This window comes from Plecotus auritus (assembly GCF_963455305.1).
Source record: "Plecotus auritus genome assembly, chromosome: 13".
In the NCBI taxonomy this organism is placed as follows: domain Eukaryota; kingdom Metazoa; phylum Chordata; class Mammalia; order Chiroptera; family Vespertilionidae; genus Plecotus; species Plecotus auritus.
In genome coordinates this window covers 16,764,523-16,780,562 of record NC_137779.1, presented here as the reverse complement: position 1 = coordinate 16,780,562, position 16,040 = coordinate 16,764,523, and the positions used below count along the sequence as shown (strand labels likewise).

Below are 16,040 nucleotides of genomic sequence, written 5' to 3'. Positions count from 1 at the left end.
TAGAAGCTTTTCGAAAGAAGACAGAAGGAAGGCCAAGAGACACATGAAAACATGCTCAAAGTCACTAATTATCCGAGAGATGCAAATCAAAACAACAATGCGATACCATCTCACACCTGTCAGAATGGCTATCATCAACAAATCAACAAACGACAAGTGTTGGCGAGGATGCGGAGAAAAAGGAACCCTCGTGCACTGCTGGTGGGAATGCAGACTGGTGCAGCCACTGTGGAGAACAGTATGGAGTTTCCTCAAAAAACTGAAAATGGAACTCCCATTTGACCCAGTAATCCCACTCCTAGGAATATATCCTAAGAAACCAGAAACACCAATCAGAAAGGATATATGCACCCCTATGTTCATAGCAGCACAATTTACAATAGCTAAGATTTGGAAACAGCCTAGGTGCCCATCAGCAGATGACTGGATCAGAAAACTATGGTACATCTACACAATGGAATACTATGCTGCCGAAAAAAAGAAGGAATTACTACCATTTGTAGGCACTTGGATGGAATTAGAGAACATTATGCTAAGTGAAATAAGCCAGTCAATGAAAGAAAAATACCACATGATCCCACTCATTTGGGGATAATGAAAAACATTATAAACTGATGAACAAAAAGATAGTTACAGAGGCAGTAAAGCATCAAACAGACTGTCAAATTACAGTGGTAAGGTTAGGGAGAGGTGGGGGAAATAAGAGATCAACTGAAGGACTTATATGCATGTATATAAGAGTAACCAACGGATGCAAAACATTGGGGGGTGAGGGCATATATGGGAGTGGGGTGGGGATGGGGGGCAATGATAAGATATGTACACATATAATACCTTAATAAAAATTTGAAAAAAAAAATAAAAATAAATAAAAAATCAAAAAAATAAAAAAAATAAAAATAAAAAAAAAAAAAGAATATACAGAAACTCAACTGTAGATCAACGTACCCCAAGATTCAAACCAAAGATCTGAAATATGAGGAAACAAAAAACACACAACCAGAAAAACAAAAACAAAAAAGAATCCAAAAATATGAAGATAGTGTAAGGAGCATCTGGGACAACTTTAAGCGTACCAACATCTGAATTTTTGGGGTGCCAGAAGGAGAGAGCAAAATATTGAAAACCTATTAAAAGAAATAATGACAGAAAACTTTCCCTACCTGGTGAAAGAAATAGACTTACAAGTTCAGGAAGCGCACAGAACCCCAAACAAGAGGAATCCAAAGAGGACCACACCAAGACACATCATAATTAAAATGCCAAGGGCAAAAGACAAAGAGAGAATCTTGAAAGCAGCAGGAAAAAAACAGTTACCTACAAGGGAGTACCCATACGACTGTCAGCTGATTTCTTGGCAGAAACTATGGAGGCCAGAAGGGAGTGGCAAGAAATATTCAAAGTGATGAACAGCAAGAACCTACAACCAAGATTACTCTACCCAGCAAAGCTATCATTCAGAATTGAAGGTCAGATAAAGAGCTTCACAGACAAGAAAAAGCTAAAGGAGTTCATCACCACCAAACCAGGATTACTTGAAATGCTGAAGGGTATTCTTTAAGAAGAGGAAGAAGAAGAAAAAGGTAAAGATAAAAATTATGAACAACAAAATGACATCAAATACATACCTACCAACAAGTGAATCTAAAAATCAAGTGAATAAAAAAATCTGAAGAACAGAATGGACTGGTGAATATAAATAGAATCAGGGACATAGAAAGGAAGTGAACTGACAATTCTCAGGGGGAAGGGGGTGTGAGGGGTGCAGGAAGAGATTGGACAAAAATCTTACACCTATGGATGAAGACAGTGGCGGGGGGGGGGGGGTAAGGGCATGGGGTGGGATGGGGAATCAGGTGGAGGGGAGCTATGGGGAGAAAAAAAAAAGAGGAACACCTGTAATAATCTGAACAATAAAGATTTATTTTTTAACAAAGTCAAAGAAAAAGAAAATAAACTGAATCTCTGTAAATTTAGGAAACAGTTTTAGTCCTGGCCGGTGTTGCTCAGTTGGTTGAGCATCATCATCCTGTGCACCAGAAGGTGACCAGGGTGCATACGGGAGGCAACAGATAGATGTTTCTCTCCCACTCTCTCCCTCTCCCTTTATTTCTTTCTAAAATCAATAAAAGCATATTAATAGGACAAGAAAGAAAGTTTCTTTTGGGCTTACTGAGGTCTAGAGCCAAAGGACATAAATAAGACACTCAATTCATTCACATTCAAACCTCAATTCATAATTTTTTGTGTTCTACTGTTAGGGGCAAAAATAGAATATTGGGGACTAGCTGTGGTTATGGGAAATATTAATCATACTCTGTTAACCATGATTGTCTTGTGTTGATTAAAGAAAGGACATTCTGTCCTAGCCGGTTTGGCCTCAGTGGATAGAGTGTCAGCCTGCGAACTGAAAGGTCCCAGGTTTGATTTTGGTCAAGGGCACATGCCCGGGTTGTGGGCTCAATCCCCAGTCGGGGACTTGCAGGAGACAGCCGATCCATGATTCTCTCTCATCATGGATGTTTTTATCTCTTTCTCCCTCTTCCTTCCTCTCTGAAATCAATAAAAATATATTTAAAAATATATATTTAAAAATATAAAGAAAGAAAGGACATTCTAACCTGGCTAGGAGTTGTACGCCCCCAGGACCTGGGAGTCAACCTTGGAACTATTCTCACTTAAGAACTGCCTATTATCATGGAAAGATTAACAACCTTGTTGCCCAAACAATGGAGTCCCACCCCAGCCTCCTACTTCCCCATGTAATCCTTGTCCGACCCTATATAAGCAGCTGGCTTATGGGGGCTGCAGAGCAGATTTTTGTGGATGACTTGCTGCTCTCCCATACTGCTGGCAGTATTGGAATAAACACTCATATATGATTCAACCCTATCTCTGCTTCATTGGCTCAAGTAGTGACAGGCAGCACGGACCCATTGATTGTCCGGTTACACTACTTTCTACTCCATTGCATCTGCCCCTTAATTTCTGAAACACAAGTATGATCTCATTTTTTTCATGATTCAAATGTTTTTGTTTTTTGTTTCATGATTCACATATTTTAATGTAGAAGTCAGGAAATAGCACTCTCTGGCTGAATCCAGCATGCAGAAATGTTTTGTTTGGACTTCATTTTTTTCAACATTTTAAAAATTAGATTTCACATGAAAATTCTGTTCTGGCCTTTTAAACACCTTGATCATCGTAAAATATTTCATGCATGGCCAAATGACAGCAACCATCTGGAGCTAAATAAAAGCCTCCATAGTCCCCAAAACCCAAACAAAGAAAGACCCCTTGAAGGAGTCATCCTTTTAAGCCAAATGTCTTGCTAAATGATCTCTTATAACTGAGTTTCAACTCCTCCCAAACTGTTGATCCAAGTAAAACAGGAGGTGGTGGCCATAGCACAGATCCCTCTTTGCTCAGCTAAAGATAAGCAAGACTGTTCTATTATCAATAACAACTTTAGTCAGAGAGTCTAAAGATCTGGACAGATAATGCCTTAGCAACAAAATCTGTAATGGTAATGTCTCCAAGAATTAAGAAGGGGTTTCTGATCATATTCCCATTTGTATCTATTCCTAACCAGGAAAATATGGCCCTGCCAAAGGAAGTGATTCCTGAATCATGAATGCCTCCTGGTAGGCCTTTCTAGAACAGTTTTGAGTACAATCAGATAATCAAAGTCCTTGTCCAGCTGTGTGCCAGCCATCTAGACATTCATAGGCCCAAGGAGAATATGATAAACACTACAGACAAGGATAAGTCCTATGAAAGCACAGTTGCCCATTCAAAGTAGGGGTCAGTTAGGTTTCCTGCTAGCTAGAAATAAAGTTTTTCTAAATTCCAGAGGTTACCCCACTCAGCAATGACTTGGGACAGTGGTCGGCAAACCGTGGGCTCGCAAGCCGCAGTTTGCCGCTCTGTTGACTAATGAGTTTGCTGACCACTGACTTGGGAGCTATGGATGAAGGCATTATCTTTCTAGGTCAATGCCAGGGTAAAGGAAAGAAGAAGAGAAAAAAAAGGTCTAATGTTTAGATAATGTAATATTGCAGAATTTTACCAGGTGACTGAAAAATACATGAGTACTCAGAGGTTCAGGAAAAAAAGAAAAGAAACCTTTATTCGAAGAAGCCCTGCTGGCTCAGGGGATTTGAAGATCCAAAGCCTGAACATCTTATACAATGAGATTACTCCTTATATATATTTCTAAAATTCTTTGTTTCCTAACTTCCAGGCTTTTTCAGCCCTACCTAAGTTAGAATGGGGAAGAAAGATTACAGCTAAAGGCCTGCCGTGGGTGGTGCCAGTGACCCCCCTCTCTGGCTAAGCTGTTAAATTCTTGGCTTGTGGCCCTTGTAAACTGGGAGTATTTAGGAAAACAGATTATTGCCTAAGGAAGGGGCAGTGACTTAATTATAGACTAACAAGAATGTGCAGTAGGATACTGGTTACTGGCACAGATTCAGATTGCTAGCCCCCCAGGCTACCCCATATATTCTCCTTCAGTAGGAAATCTTGATTTAGTGTGTTAGGCAAAAGCAGTCTACATCAATGTCGGTTACCTCTCTTCCTAGTCAGTATGATTCAAAGAATTGTGTGTGCAGACTGTTAATGTTTTCCACTGAAAAATTGATGGGAAATTCCTGCAGTGTACAATCAAACCATGTGTTTGGGCAGGACAATCCAGGAACAGTAAAGCAATGCTAATGGAGACATTGAAATAGTAATCTTGTGAGTATAGATAGTAAGGGAAGCATTGGGGGAAAGCCCCAAAATTCTAAACTCAGGATCAGTTTGGAAGAACTGACATTTAGCCTTATTCAAATTCCTAAGAGCTTTAATAGGAGAAACTTACAAACATGGGCAAGGCAGTTGCTCCCAGTGGTGGTTGGGCCTGGAGGAATCCAAACCCCTACCAGGACAGGGTCTCTTTTTTTTAAGGGGGTTCATAGTAAAACCATATGGTGGGTGGTCACCTAGACTGACCAGAAAGAACAATGCATTTCTAAATTGACAGGTGAACATCAGGCAGTGAGCACACTCTTCACATTCATTAACTTCCTTCCCGGGGGCATGGCGGCCTGCTCTGGTTTTCTGGGTAGTCAGGCAAGCCTGAGGCTACAGAGAGTTGAGATTCCAACATTTCCCAGATGCCTTTGTGGCTGGAGCGATATTGCATCCGGTAAAAAAATAAATAAATAAATAAATAAATAAATAAATAAATAAATAAATAAAATAAAAAATAAAAGAGAAAAAAAACAAACCCAAAAAACAAAATATTGCATCTTGGTGAGTTCCCCTACGGACTGAGTGGTCAGACTGAGTATGGGAGTAGAAGGTTTTGGTTTTTAGTATTTGCCTCATAAGGATAATGCAAATAAAGTGCTTAAAATGGTGACTGGAACCTATTAAGTATATAGTAAATGCAAGCTTTTATTACTATCCCTACCTAACATTTGAAAGCCAAATTTCTTTTGATGTGATGACCAGAGGTACAGTTGAAAAATAAAATAAACTTATGGTGAGATCTTTAACAAAGTAAATGTTTACTCTCTCCATTTAACTAAGTTTTGTGTTGCACTGCAAAAAGCCCGCAACTAGATGTGCTTCTCCTTGTTTTACCAGAAACAGAAAAGTTAAAGGGATCGTTTTTTAACAAAGATAAAATAGGATTCTCACATAGACTTAAAAAACAAAGAAAAAGAACATATTAAATTTTTAATTATTAATGAGGGGGGCAGCAACATGTAATAACCAGTTCAAGGGACAAGTTAAAGAAACTTCTCCAAATTTATATGGAGCATAGGAATGTAAAATGAATTTACAGATGAATGGAAACCTGACTTTTCCCAGGGTTCAGGGGAGAGGGAAGCCATTGAATTTCCACTTGACAGAATTAATTTGCATTTAATTCTTCTATGGGCAAGAATTGTTTTGCATTTTTTATTTGTTATTTACTATTTATAAGTAGCTCAAGGGCAATGAAGTAGGTCAGAATGTACCACCCCAAAATACACAGCTTTGGCATATTGATCATTTTGAGCTGAAGGCAGTGCTACCTAAAAGCAGGTCACAGCCCTAACTGGTTTGGCTCAGTGGATAGAGCGTTGGCCTGCGGACTCAAGGGTCCCAGGTTTGATTCTGGTCAAGGGCATGTACCTTGGTTGTGGGCACATCCCCAGTAGGGGGGAGCAGGAGGCAGCTGATTGATGTTTCTCTCTCATCGATGTTTCTAACTCTCTCTCTCTCTCCCTCTCCCTTCCTCTCTGTACAAAATCAATAAAATATATTTTTAAAAAATAAAAGCGGGTCACAAAATTTCTCATGAGAAAGGTGCTCCCTAGACCAGGAAGGATGTTTTCATCCCTGGAGACTGGGATTTGAGGCTGAGATGAATCCATACAGACTTGGTAAAATAACCTTGATCTTCCATTAGTTTCCCCCCTATAGTTCCTAGTCACTGTCCCACAATTTACTGACCCTACCTCGAACTCCTTTGTCTTGTCATTCCTCCACAAATTTATCATTTATTTGTTTAAAAGTAAATAAGGTCTTGGTCCTGTCTTTTCAGATCTTTCATTTTACTTATGAAGACTTACCTGAGCACATAAAAATATTTTAAATTTTTGTGTGCTTTTGTCCTGTTAATTTGACTTTTATCAGTTTAATTCTCAGGCCCTGGCACAGAACCTAAGAGGGTAGAAGGAAGTCAATAGCAGTGGAAGTCTAAAAACACATACTCCATAGGGATAGGCTCAAAACAATGGCTGGTTTTCCATTGGAGACACCCAGTAAATCTCTTTTTCTTATGCAAGTAAAGGGGTTCAGAACAAGTCTCCCCAGAATGTGCCACTTAGGTATGTGGATTATTTTGAGCTGAAGACAAAGCCCAAAAAGACTCAAAAAGAGCTTTTATTATTAGTGAGGGTGTGCGGAGACAAAGAAACATGTCACGAATGAAAGAAATGGAGGAAAGCAAACTACTGGACGACATAGAGTTCAGAACCACATTTAAAAGGTTACTCAAGAATCTTCTAAAAACCGCTGAGGAACTTAGTGAGACCTTTAAGGATCTTAATGAGAATGCCAAAAGAAATGGAAAAGGACCAGTCAGAAATTAAGCATATACTGTCTAAAATAAAGAATATACAGAAACTCAACTGTAGATCAACATACCCCAAGAATCAAACCAAAGATCTGAAATATGAGGAAACAAAAAACACCCAACCAGAAAAAGAAAAAGAAAAAAGAATCCAAAAATATGAAGATAGCGTAAGGAGCCTCTGGGACAACTTCAAGCGTACCAACATCAGAATTATGGGGGTGCCAGAAGAAGAGAGAGAGCAAAATATTGAAAACCTATTAGAAGAAATAATGACAGAAAACTTTCCCTACCTGGTGAAAGAAATAGACTTACAAGTTCAGGAAGCGTACAGAACCCCATACAAGAGGAATCCAAAGAGGACCATACCAAGACACACCATAATTAAAATGCATGGGCAAAAAACAAAGAGAGAATCTTGAAAGCAGCAAGAGAAAAACGGTTAGTTACCTACAAGGGAATACCCATACGACTGTCAGCTGATTTCTCGGCAGAAACTATGCAGGCCAGAAGGGAGTGGCAAGAAATATTCAAAGTGATGAACAGCAAGAACCTACAACCAAGATTACTCTACCCAGTAAAGCTATCATTCAGAATTGAAGGTCAGATAAAGAGCTTCACAGACAAGAAAAAGCTAAAGGAGTTCATCACCACCAAACCAGGATTACATGAAATGCTGAAGGGTATTCTTTAAGAAGAGGAAGACGAAGAAAAAGGTAAAGATAAAAATTATGAACAACAAAATGACATCAAATGCATACCTACCAACAAGTGAATCTAAAAATCAAGTGAATAAAAAATCTGAAGAACAGAATGGACTGGTGAATATAATAGAATTAGGGACATAGAAAGGGAGTGGACTGACAATTCTCAGGGGGAAGGGAGTGTGAGGGGTGCGGGAAGAGATTGGACAAAAATCTTACACCTATGGATGAAGACAGTGGCGGGGGGGTAAGGGCATGGGGTGGGGTGGAGAATCAGGTGGAGGGGGGCTATGGGGGGAAAAAAAGAGGAACACCTGTAATAATCTGAACAATAAAAATTTATTAAAAATAAACAAACAAATAAATAAATAAAAAATAAGACTCAAAAAGAGCTTTTATTATTAGTGGGGGTGTCCCCACCTATTGGTGGTGGAAGTGGGCTTCTTGGGGTGCCGTGGGAAAGTATTTCCTGAGGACCCCACTGTTAGAAATAAGGCAAGTCCCAAAACCAGGGGTCCTGGTAGAACACAAAGGATACTTGGGAACCAGACAGCAAGGCAAATATCTTTACTCCTGCAGGAGGGTGCGCAAGCACACAGGGTCTGGCAGTGTGCACACTGAGTGGCTGGTTCACTCAGGGTTTTATGTCTGACACATGTCATCTGTCCCTCCCTCTTTTTTTTTTAATATATCTTTATTGATTTCAGAGAGGAAGGGAGAGGGAAAGAGAGATAGAAACATCAATGATGAGAGGGAATCATTGGTCAGCTGCCTTTTGCATGTCCCCCACTGGGGATTGAGCTCACAAACCAGGCATGTGCCCTTGAACAGAATCACCCTGGGACCCTTCAGTCTGCAGGCTGACACTCTACCCACTGACACTGTATCCACTCAAACCAGCTAGGGCTGTCCATCACTCTTGATTGGTCAGAGCTTAGGCTCACATTCTTGCGTGATTGGCTAATTTAAAGGAGGGGTTGACCTTTGCCATTTAAAAATGGCGGCCCCCAGGGGATCTGCAAGTCACGCAGCCAAAATGGCTGTTGCCTAAACTCCCTTCTTTGACAGAAAAGATTACTTGTTTATTCTCACGTCACAGGAGACTGAGGTATTGTGGAAAGCTTTATTTCTGTGGCATTAAGCCCCTGAGTTTCCAGGGTCCCATCTCCCTCCATCGGGCCATGGAAAAAGTCCCATTTTGTCTGCAGCAGGGCTAAGATCAACGCCCAAAGCTTCCATTCCATATTGAAGCACAGTTTGGTCCAGCATCTGGCCAAGTTATCTTGTGTTCCCAGCTGCAGTCCATTGTGTGTGGGGCCACATGGCTATGGAGGTGTAACCGGACAATCAATGGGTCCATGCTGCCTGTCACTACTTGAGCCAATTAAGCAGAGGCAGGGTTGAATCACATATGAGCATTTATTCCAACATTGCCTGCAGCATGGGAGAGCAGCAGGTCACCCACAAAAATCTGCTTTGCAGCCCCCCATAAACCATCTGCTTATACAGGATAGGACAAGGATTACATGGGGAAGTAGGCTATGCGGGCTTCGGTGGGACTCCATTGTTTGGGCAACAAGGTTGTTAATCTTTCCATGATACCAGGCAGTTCTCAAAGGAGAACGGACCGCATTCCGAGGTCCAAGGTTGACTCCCTGGTCCAAGGCTGACTACCAGGTCCCAGGGGCACACAACTCCCAGCCAGGTCAGAATGTCCTTTCTTTAACCAATCATGGTTAACAGAGCATGATTAATATTTCCCATAACCATAGCTAGTCCCCAGCGTTCTATCTTTGCCCCTGACAGAGGGAGCACAGGCAAATGTAAGGAAGCAGGAGTGAAGCAGAAGGAACAGGAAAGAGAGAATTCCTTTGTCTGGGGATGATGTACTCCCGAATTTTTCTGGGCTTGCATTGGGGTCCATCCTCCTAGCCAATCCAAAGATCTTTATTCCCAGGTTAGACTGACAGGCAAACACATTCCCAACATCACCTGACTTCACTGCTCAGGTGTCCATTTCCCTTCCCCCAGTGATTTGCAGGAATGGACCGGCCGTTCCCTGAGGTGTATGAGTCTTGACGCTTCTTAGTGAAGCTGCCCAGGTGACCATGCTTATAATGTCTGGCCTCCCCTTTGCTGCTTTCCTAGTATTAATAACTCACTAATTAGTGATGGTAACACTTTTACTTCCCTCTTAACTGCCTAAAAGCATTTAAATAGAGGGCCTAGGACAGGAAGAGAACTATTACTGGAGACAATCACAAAGAGTATGGACAAGGTGGGCTGAGCTGGGGTGTTAACGGTGAACAACACCAGATATTAGACCTTGGTTCTTGAATTTGGCTAAGAAAGAATTCAAAGCCAAGAACTCAAATATAAGTGAAAGTTTATGTAGAGAAACAGAGATAGAAAAAGTAAGCCATCTTGGCTACATGGACTCAGGAAACAAGTTACAGAGGCAAAAAAGCCCTTGGAGCTTAGGAGAAAGGAAGCAAAGTGTTAATGTAAAAACATTCAAACCTATAAAGAGGTTTTGTGAGTGTATTTGAGCCAAACTGTCGACTATTGCTGGGAAGCAGAACCTCAATGGATTGAAATAATACTTCAGAGAATGGCGGTCTTTTATCTATTTTTATACATTGCAATCAAAGGAGGGGACGTGGGTGGGTTACATGAAATCCATTGGTGATAGACTAGAGAGGTGGAAGAAAGCAAAGTGTGGCGGGGGGGACCTCTGGGATTGGATAAAAAGCAAAATGATAGACACATACTTCTTTTACTTAGGTGGGTGCAGTCAACAATTAACATGATTACAGTAACAATAACAATGAGGGAATTTGTGGTATCTTTCCTGGCGCCCAGGCACATTAGGTTGTGCCCCCATGGGGTCCAGAAAGGGGGAAGTTACAAGTTACCCTGACATTTCAAGGTATGTTATCTTAGATGCAAAAAGACAGGCTCAGGTAAGGTAAAGGTTGACCTTGTCAGTGAAGATACCAGCCTAGAATGTAACTACCCACCATAACTGCTTTTAGTTAAAGTTTCATTTCAGACCTTCCTTTGTGGTTACTTTAGGTCTCTGAGTTTGCAAGACCACCATGCAGGCCTTCCCTGAGCTGGTCAAGTTAGCATGTGGTCCCTTTCGTCCACAAAAGGTATGTGCCTTGAGGGAAGAAGGGGGTGGAAAAAGGTGTGAGTGTGCTCCAGAGAGAAAGAGAGAGCACCCACTGGGTCCTTCATCTTAAGCAGTTTTATTTTCATTTTTTTTTAATTTAATAAATCTTTATTGTTCAGATTATTACAATTGTTCCCCTTTTTTCCCCCATAGCTCCCCTCCACCCGGTTCCCACCCCGCCCTCTGCCCTTACCCCTCACCCCCACTGTCCTCATCCATAGGTGTACAACCTTTGTCCAGTCTCTTCCCGCACCCCCCCACACACACCCCTTTCCCCCCGAGAATTGTCAGTCCACTCCTTTTCTATGCCCCTGATTCTATTATATTCACCAGTTTATTCTGTTCATCAGATTTTTTTATTCACTTGATTTTTAGATTCACTTATTGATAGATACGTATTTGTTCATAATTTTTATCTTTACCTTTTTCTTCTTCTTCCTCTTCTTAAAGAATACCTTTCAGCATTTCATATAATACTGGTTTGGTGGGGATGAACTCCTTTAGCTTTTTCTTATCTGTGAAGCTCTTTATCTGACCTTCAATTCTGAACATTTAGCTACCCTGGGTAGAGTAATCTTGGTTGTAGGTTCTTGCTATTCATCACTTTGAATATTTCTTGCCACTCCCATCTGGCCTGCATAGTTTCTGTTGAGAAATCAGCTGACAGTCATATGGGTGCTCCCTTGTAGGTAACTAACTGTTTTTCTCTTGCTGCTTTCAAGATTCTTTCTTTGTCTTTTGCTCTTGGCATTTTAATTATGATGTGTCTTGCTGTGGTCCTCTTTGGATTCCTTTTGTTTGGGGTTCTGTGCGCTTCCTGGACTTGTAAGTCTATTTCTTTTACCAGGTGGGGGAAGTTTTTGGTCATTATTTCTTCTAATAGGTTTTCAATATTTTGCTTTCTCTCTTCTTCTGGCACCCCCATAATTCTGATGTTGGTACACTTGAAATTGTCCCAGAGGCTCCTTAGACTATCTTCATATTTTTTTTATTTTTTAAAAATATATTTTATTGATTTTTTACAGAGAGGAAGGGAGAGGGATAGAGAGTTAGAAACATCAATGACAGAGAAACATCAATCAGCTGCCTCCTGCACACTCCCCACCGGGGATGTGCCCGCAACCAAGGTACATACCCTTGACTGGAATCGAACCTGGGACCCTTGAGTCCGCAGGCCGACGCTCTATCCACTGAGTCAAACCAGTCAGGGCTCTTCATATTTTTTTATTCTTTTTTCTTTTTTCTTTTCCAGTTGAGTGTTTTTTGCTTCTTTGTATTTCAAATCTTTGACTTGATTCTTGCGATCCTCTAGTCTGCTGTTAGATCTCTGTATAATATTTTTTTTATTTCAGTTAGTGTATGCTTAATTTCTAGTTGGTCCTTTTTCATATCCTCGAGGGTCTCGCTAAATTTATTGGCCTTTCCTAGAAAATTCTTAAAAAACCTTATAACCGTGGTTTTGAACTCTATATTCAGCCATTTGCTTTCCTCCATTTCTTTCATTTGTGATCTGTTTCTTTGTCTCCGCATTTTGGCTGCTTCCCTGAGTTGGTAGAGTAGCTTTGTGTGCTAGGTGTCCTATAGGGCCCAGTGGCTCAGCCTCCCCAGTTACTTGAGGTGGACATTCTTGGTGCACCCCTTTGTGGGCTGTGTGCACAGTCTTGTTGTAGTTAAGCCTTGACTGTTGTTGGTATTACTGGGAGGAATTGACCTCCAGGCCAATTGGCTGTGAGAATCAGCTGTGTCTACGCTAGGAGAACTTCTGTGCTGGAGACACCCTTCTTAAGCAGTTTTATCTGTTTTCCAAATGCAGGGATTTTAGGGGAGTTTCAGGGGAGGATCCCAATAGAATATTCATCAGTTTTCCAGGTGTGTCCTTTCAGGGTTGTGCTTACTACTGATTGGTTGGTGCTAGCGTGGGGGTCATTAGTCATTGCAGATGGTGCTTCATCTGGTTTTGCCATTTTTTGGGTTTTTTTCTGGGTCTGGAGCTGAAACACAACTGAAGCCTAGCTGTTACCTCTACCTGGACAAAAACTCTGCCTCTGTGGTCAACAGACCCAAGGCTTTATTCTTAAGATTATTTGATGTGGGGACCAGAACTTCATTGTCCTGAGGGTTTAATTCTTAAGGGAGTGGCCATGCAAGGGCTTGTATGGGAGTCCCATGAGGCTATGCTCTGGTCCCTTGTTCTTCCTGTAAGAGGGACTACCACATGACTAGCAACATGCCTGGGAAGGAAAGGTCAGGGGAGGATCTGAACCACATGACCTACGATATGAAAGGTCAGGTGGTCTAAACCACAGGACCAGCAATATGCTAAGGGAGGAAAGGTCATCCGGGGGGCAAGGTTTTTCCAATTTTGCCTGTTGCTTGGTACCTGGGGCTTTCCTGAGCCCTGGTGACCTTCTGTCCCTGGACGATTGTTCCTATTCTGCTCATGTTTGTCTAACTGCCTACTATGTCAGTGGGAGCTCAGCAGGGCCTGTTTGTTCAAAGTTCTCTCTGTGTTCCTATGTCCCTGCAAGACATTTCAAACATTTGCTCCTTCCATCTTCCTGTGAATTGTCTTCCTTTTGAAACACCAGACCCCTACTCCCTTCTCCTTAGCTCGAGATGGCATAAAAGCCTCAATTTCCTGACCACCTTTGAACCTCTCATCTATGTGAGGCTCCCATACATACAAAATTAAATTTGCTTTTCTCCTGTTCATTTGTGTTATATCAACTTAATAGACCAGTCAAAAGAACCTAAAAGGGTAGAATAAAATTTTTTCTTCCCCTACACAAACAAACAGGGATGATATTTTCCGTAAGATGCTCCCACTTTTCCAACCCAAAATTAAGAAATCAATATTTTAAACATAAAACAGAACACATTTTTATTTAGTAATTGCCACAAGTAATGTTTACATACCAGTACTATGATATTATGCAGCATATCACTTTATTCAGCCTCTGTTGCATCACTGGTCTCTTCTTCATCACTATTAGTTCCAGACATATCAATTTCTTCAATGTCTATTGTTTCACTGCTGTCTTCTGAGTCACTGTCCATATAGGTGAGATCATCCTCATAAACTGGTGGCATTTTCTGAGCTAATTTTGTTTGTGTTCTCATGGCCAACCCTTCTCTCCTCATGAAATTGAAGCACCATTTTGCCTTTCCTGTAAAACCAACAATCTTTATTTTGCTTGCAAACAATCTTGCCTGACATTGAATAAGCTTGGTTGACACACATAAGCCACTCTGGCTTTGTTCCATAATCCAAGTCTAAGCCTCTGCTCCAAGTTTTCCCATTTTGCTGGTTTTCCTCTTAAGGCCTTCTTCTTTTTTGACATCTTAAGGAGTTGTTCTTCCTGTTTTCTCCACTGTCTGATCATACACTCAGTGGGAGGAGGTCCAAATTGTCTCTCTGCAGCTCTATTTCCATGCTCTTTTGCAGAGCTGGTTACATTCAGTTTGAATTTTGCAGAGTAAGACAATTGCTTACCGGTATTTATCTCTTTATTTTTTTACATCTTTATGGGCTCAGAATGCTCCAGTCCCTGTTGCATCTGCATACTCTCCACCTCCACCTCCAATTAGGGCATCAGCTGACGTCAGTAACAATAAGGCTGGTGATTGGAGGAAGCCTGTTTGACGAGGTATATGCACCCTCACAGCTCCCTTCTTGTCTGACTTCCATGTATAAGACACCCCTCAATTTTCAGTCTAACGATTTTAGAAAAAAATAGCGTCTGATACATGGAAAAATAAAGTATTATTGTTACCATTTTAGATATGATGAAATCAAAGCAAAAGAGAGAAATAAGTTGCCTGAAACAAAGTGGTATGATGTTAGGGATTTCCCCCTCAATGAACAAACACTTAGGAAATTAGCCCTCTTTACCCAGGAATTACAGAAGCAATACATTTATGGCACATTTAAAAATAGAGGTTTGGACTGATTCTGCTGAGCCCAGGAATTAGAACAAAATTTAGAGAATCCCTCCTTCGCTAGAGATTCAGACAGAGAGACCTGCTTTGTTTGACTTTTCACGTTAAGCTACCAGATCTATTAGATCAAGCAATTTACTAAGATCTAAATACTTTTTTACTTTTTCATTTTTTAACAGCTTTGTTGAGATATACTTCACATACCACACATTTCACTCATTTAAAGTATGTAACTCAATGGTTTACAACCATCATCACATTCTAATTTAAAAGAACTGGTTTTTTTTGCTTCAAAAGATGAACCATACCCATTAGCTGTCACTGCCCATTCCCACCTCTTTCCCAACCCTAGGCAAGCACTAATCTTTCTGTCTCTATAGATGACCATTGTGAACTTTTGGTGTTAATGGAATTATACAATATGTAGCTTTTTGTGTCTGGGTTCTTTCACTTAGCAAATGTTTCCAAGGTTTATTCATGTTATATCATATATCAGCACTTCATTCCTTTTATAGGTAAACTACATGCCCGGTGCACGGCATTTGTGCACTGGATGGGGGGGCTCCCTCAGCCCAGCCTGTGCCCTTCCGCAGTCTGGGACCCCCGAGGGGTCCTTAGTGCTGCCGCAGAGGCTGGAGAGGCTCCTGCCACCTCCACTGAGCTCTGCCAGCTGTGAGCCCGGCTTCTGGCTGAGTGGCGCTCCCCCTGTAGGAGTGCACTGACCACCTGGGGGCAGCTCCTGCGATGAGTGTCTGGCCCCTGGTGGTCAGTGTGTGTCATAGCTACTGGTCTATCTGCTGGTCTTTCTGCTGTTCAGTTGATTTGCATATTAGCCTTTTATTTTATAGGACAGTATTCCAACCTGGCCAGTTTGGCTCAGTACTTGAGCTTTGACCTATAAACCAGGAGATCATGGTTTGAATCCTGGTCAGGGCACATGCCCGGGTTGTGGGCTTGATCCCCAGTAGGGGGCGTACAGGAGGCAGCCAATCAATATTTCTCTCTCATCATTAATGTTTCTCTCTCTCTCTCTCCCTCTCCCTTACTCTCTGAAATTAATAAAAAAATATTTTTAAAAAATAATATTCAATTGTATGAATATACCACATTT

At 41.2% G+C, this 16,040-nt stretch overlaps 1 protein-coding gene across 3 annotated transcripts in view; it reads left to right on the top strand.

Moving 5' to 3' along the window:
- FEZ1 (fasciculation and elongation protein zeta 1) overlaps positions 1-16,040 on the top strand; it is a 113,319-nt gene that overhangs the window by 40,660 nt on the left and 56,619 nt on the right. For all 3 annotated transcript variants that reach the window (XM_080650417.1, XM_080650418.1, XM_080650419.1), the window contains one exon: positions 10,891-10,970. The gene's annotated coding sequence lies outside the window, so the exon portion shown is untranslated. The remainder of the gene's footprint in view (positions 1-10,890; positions 10,971-16,040) is intronic.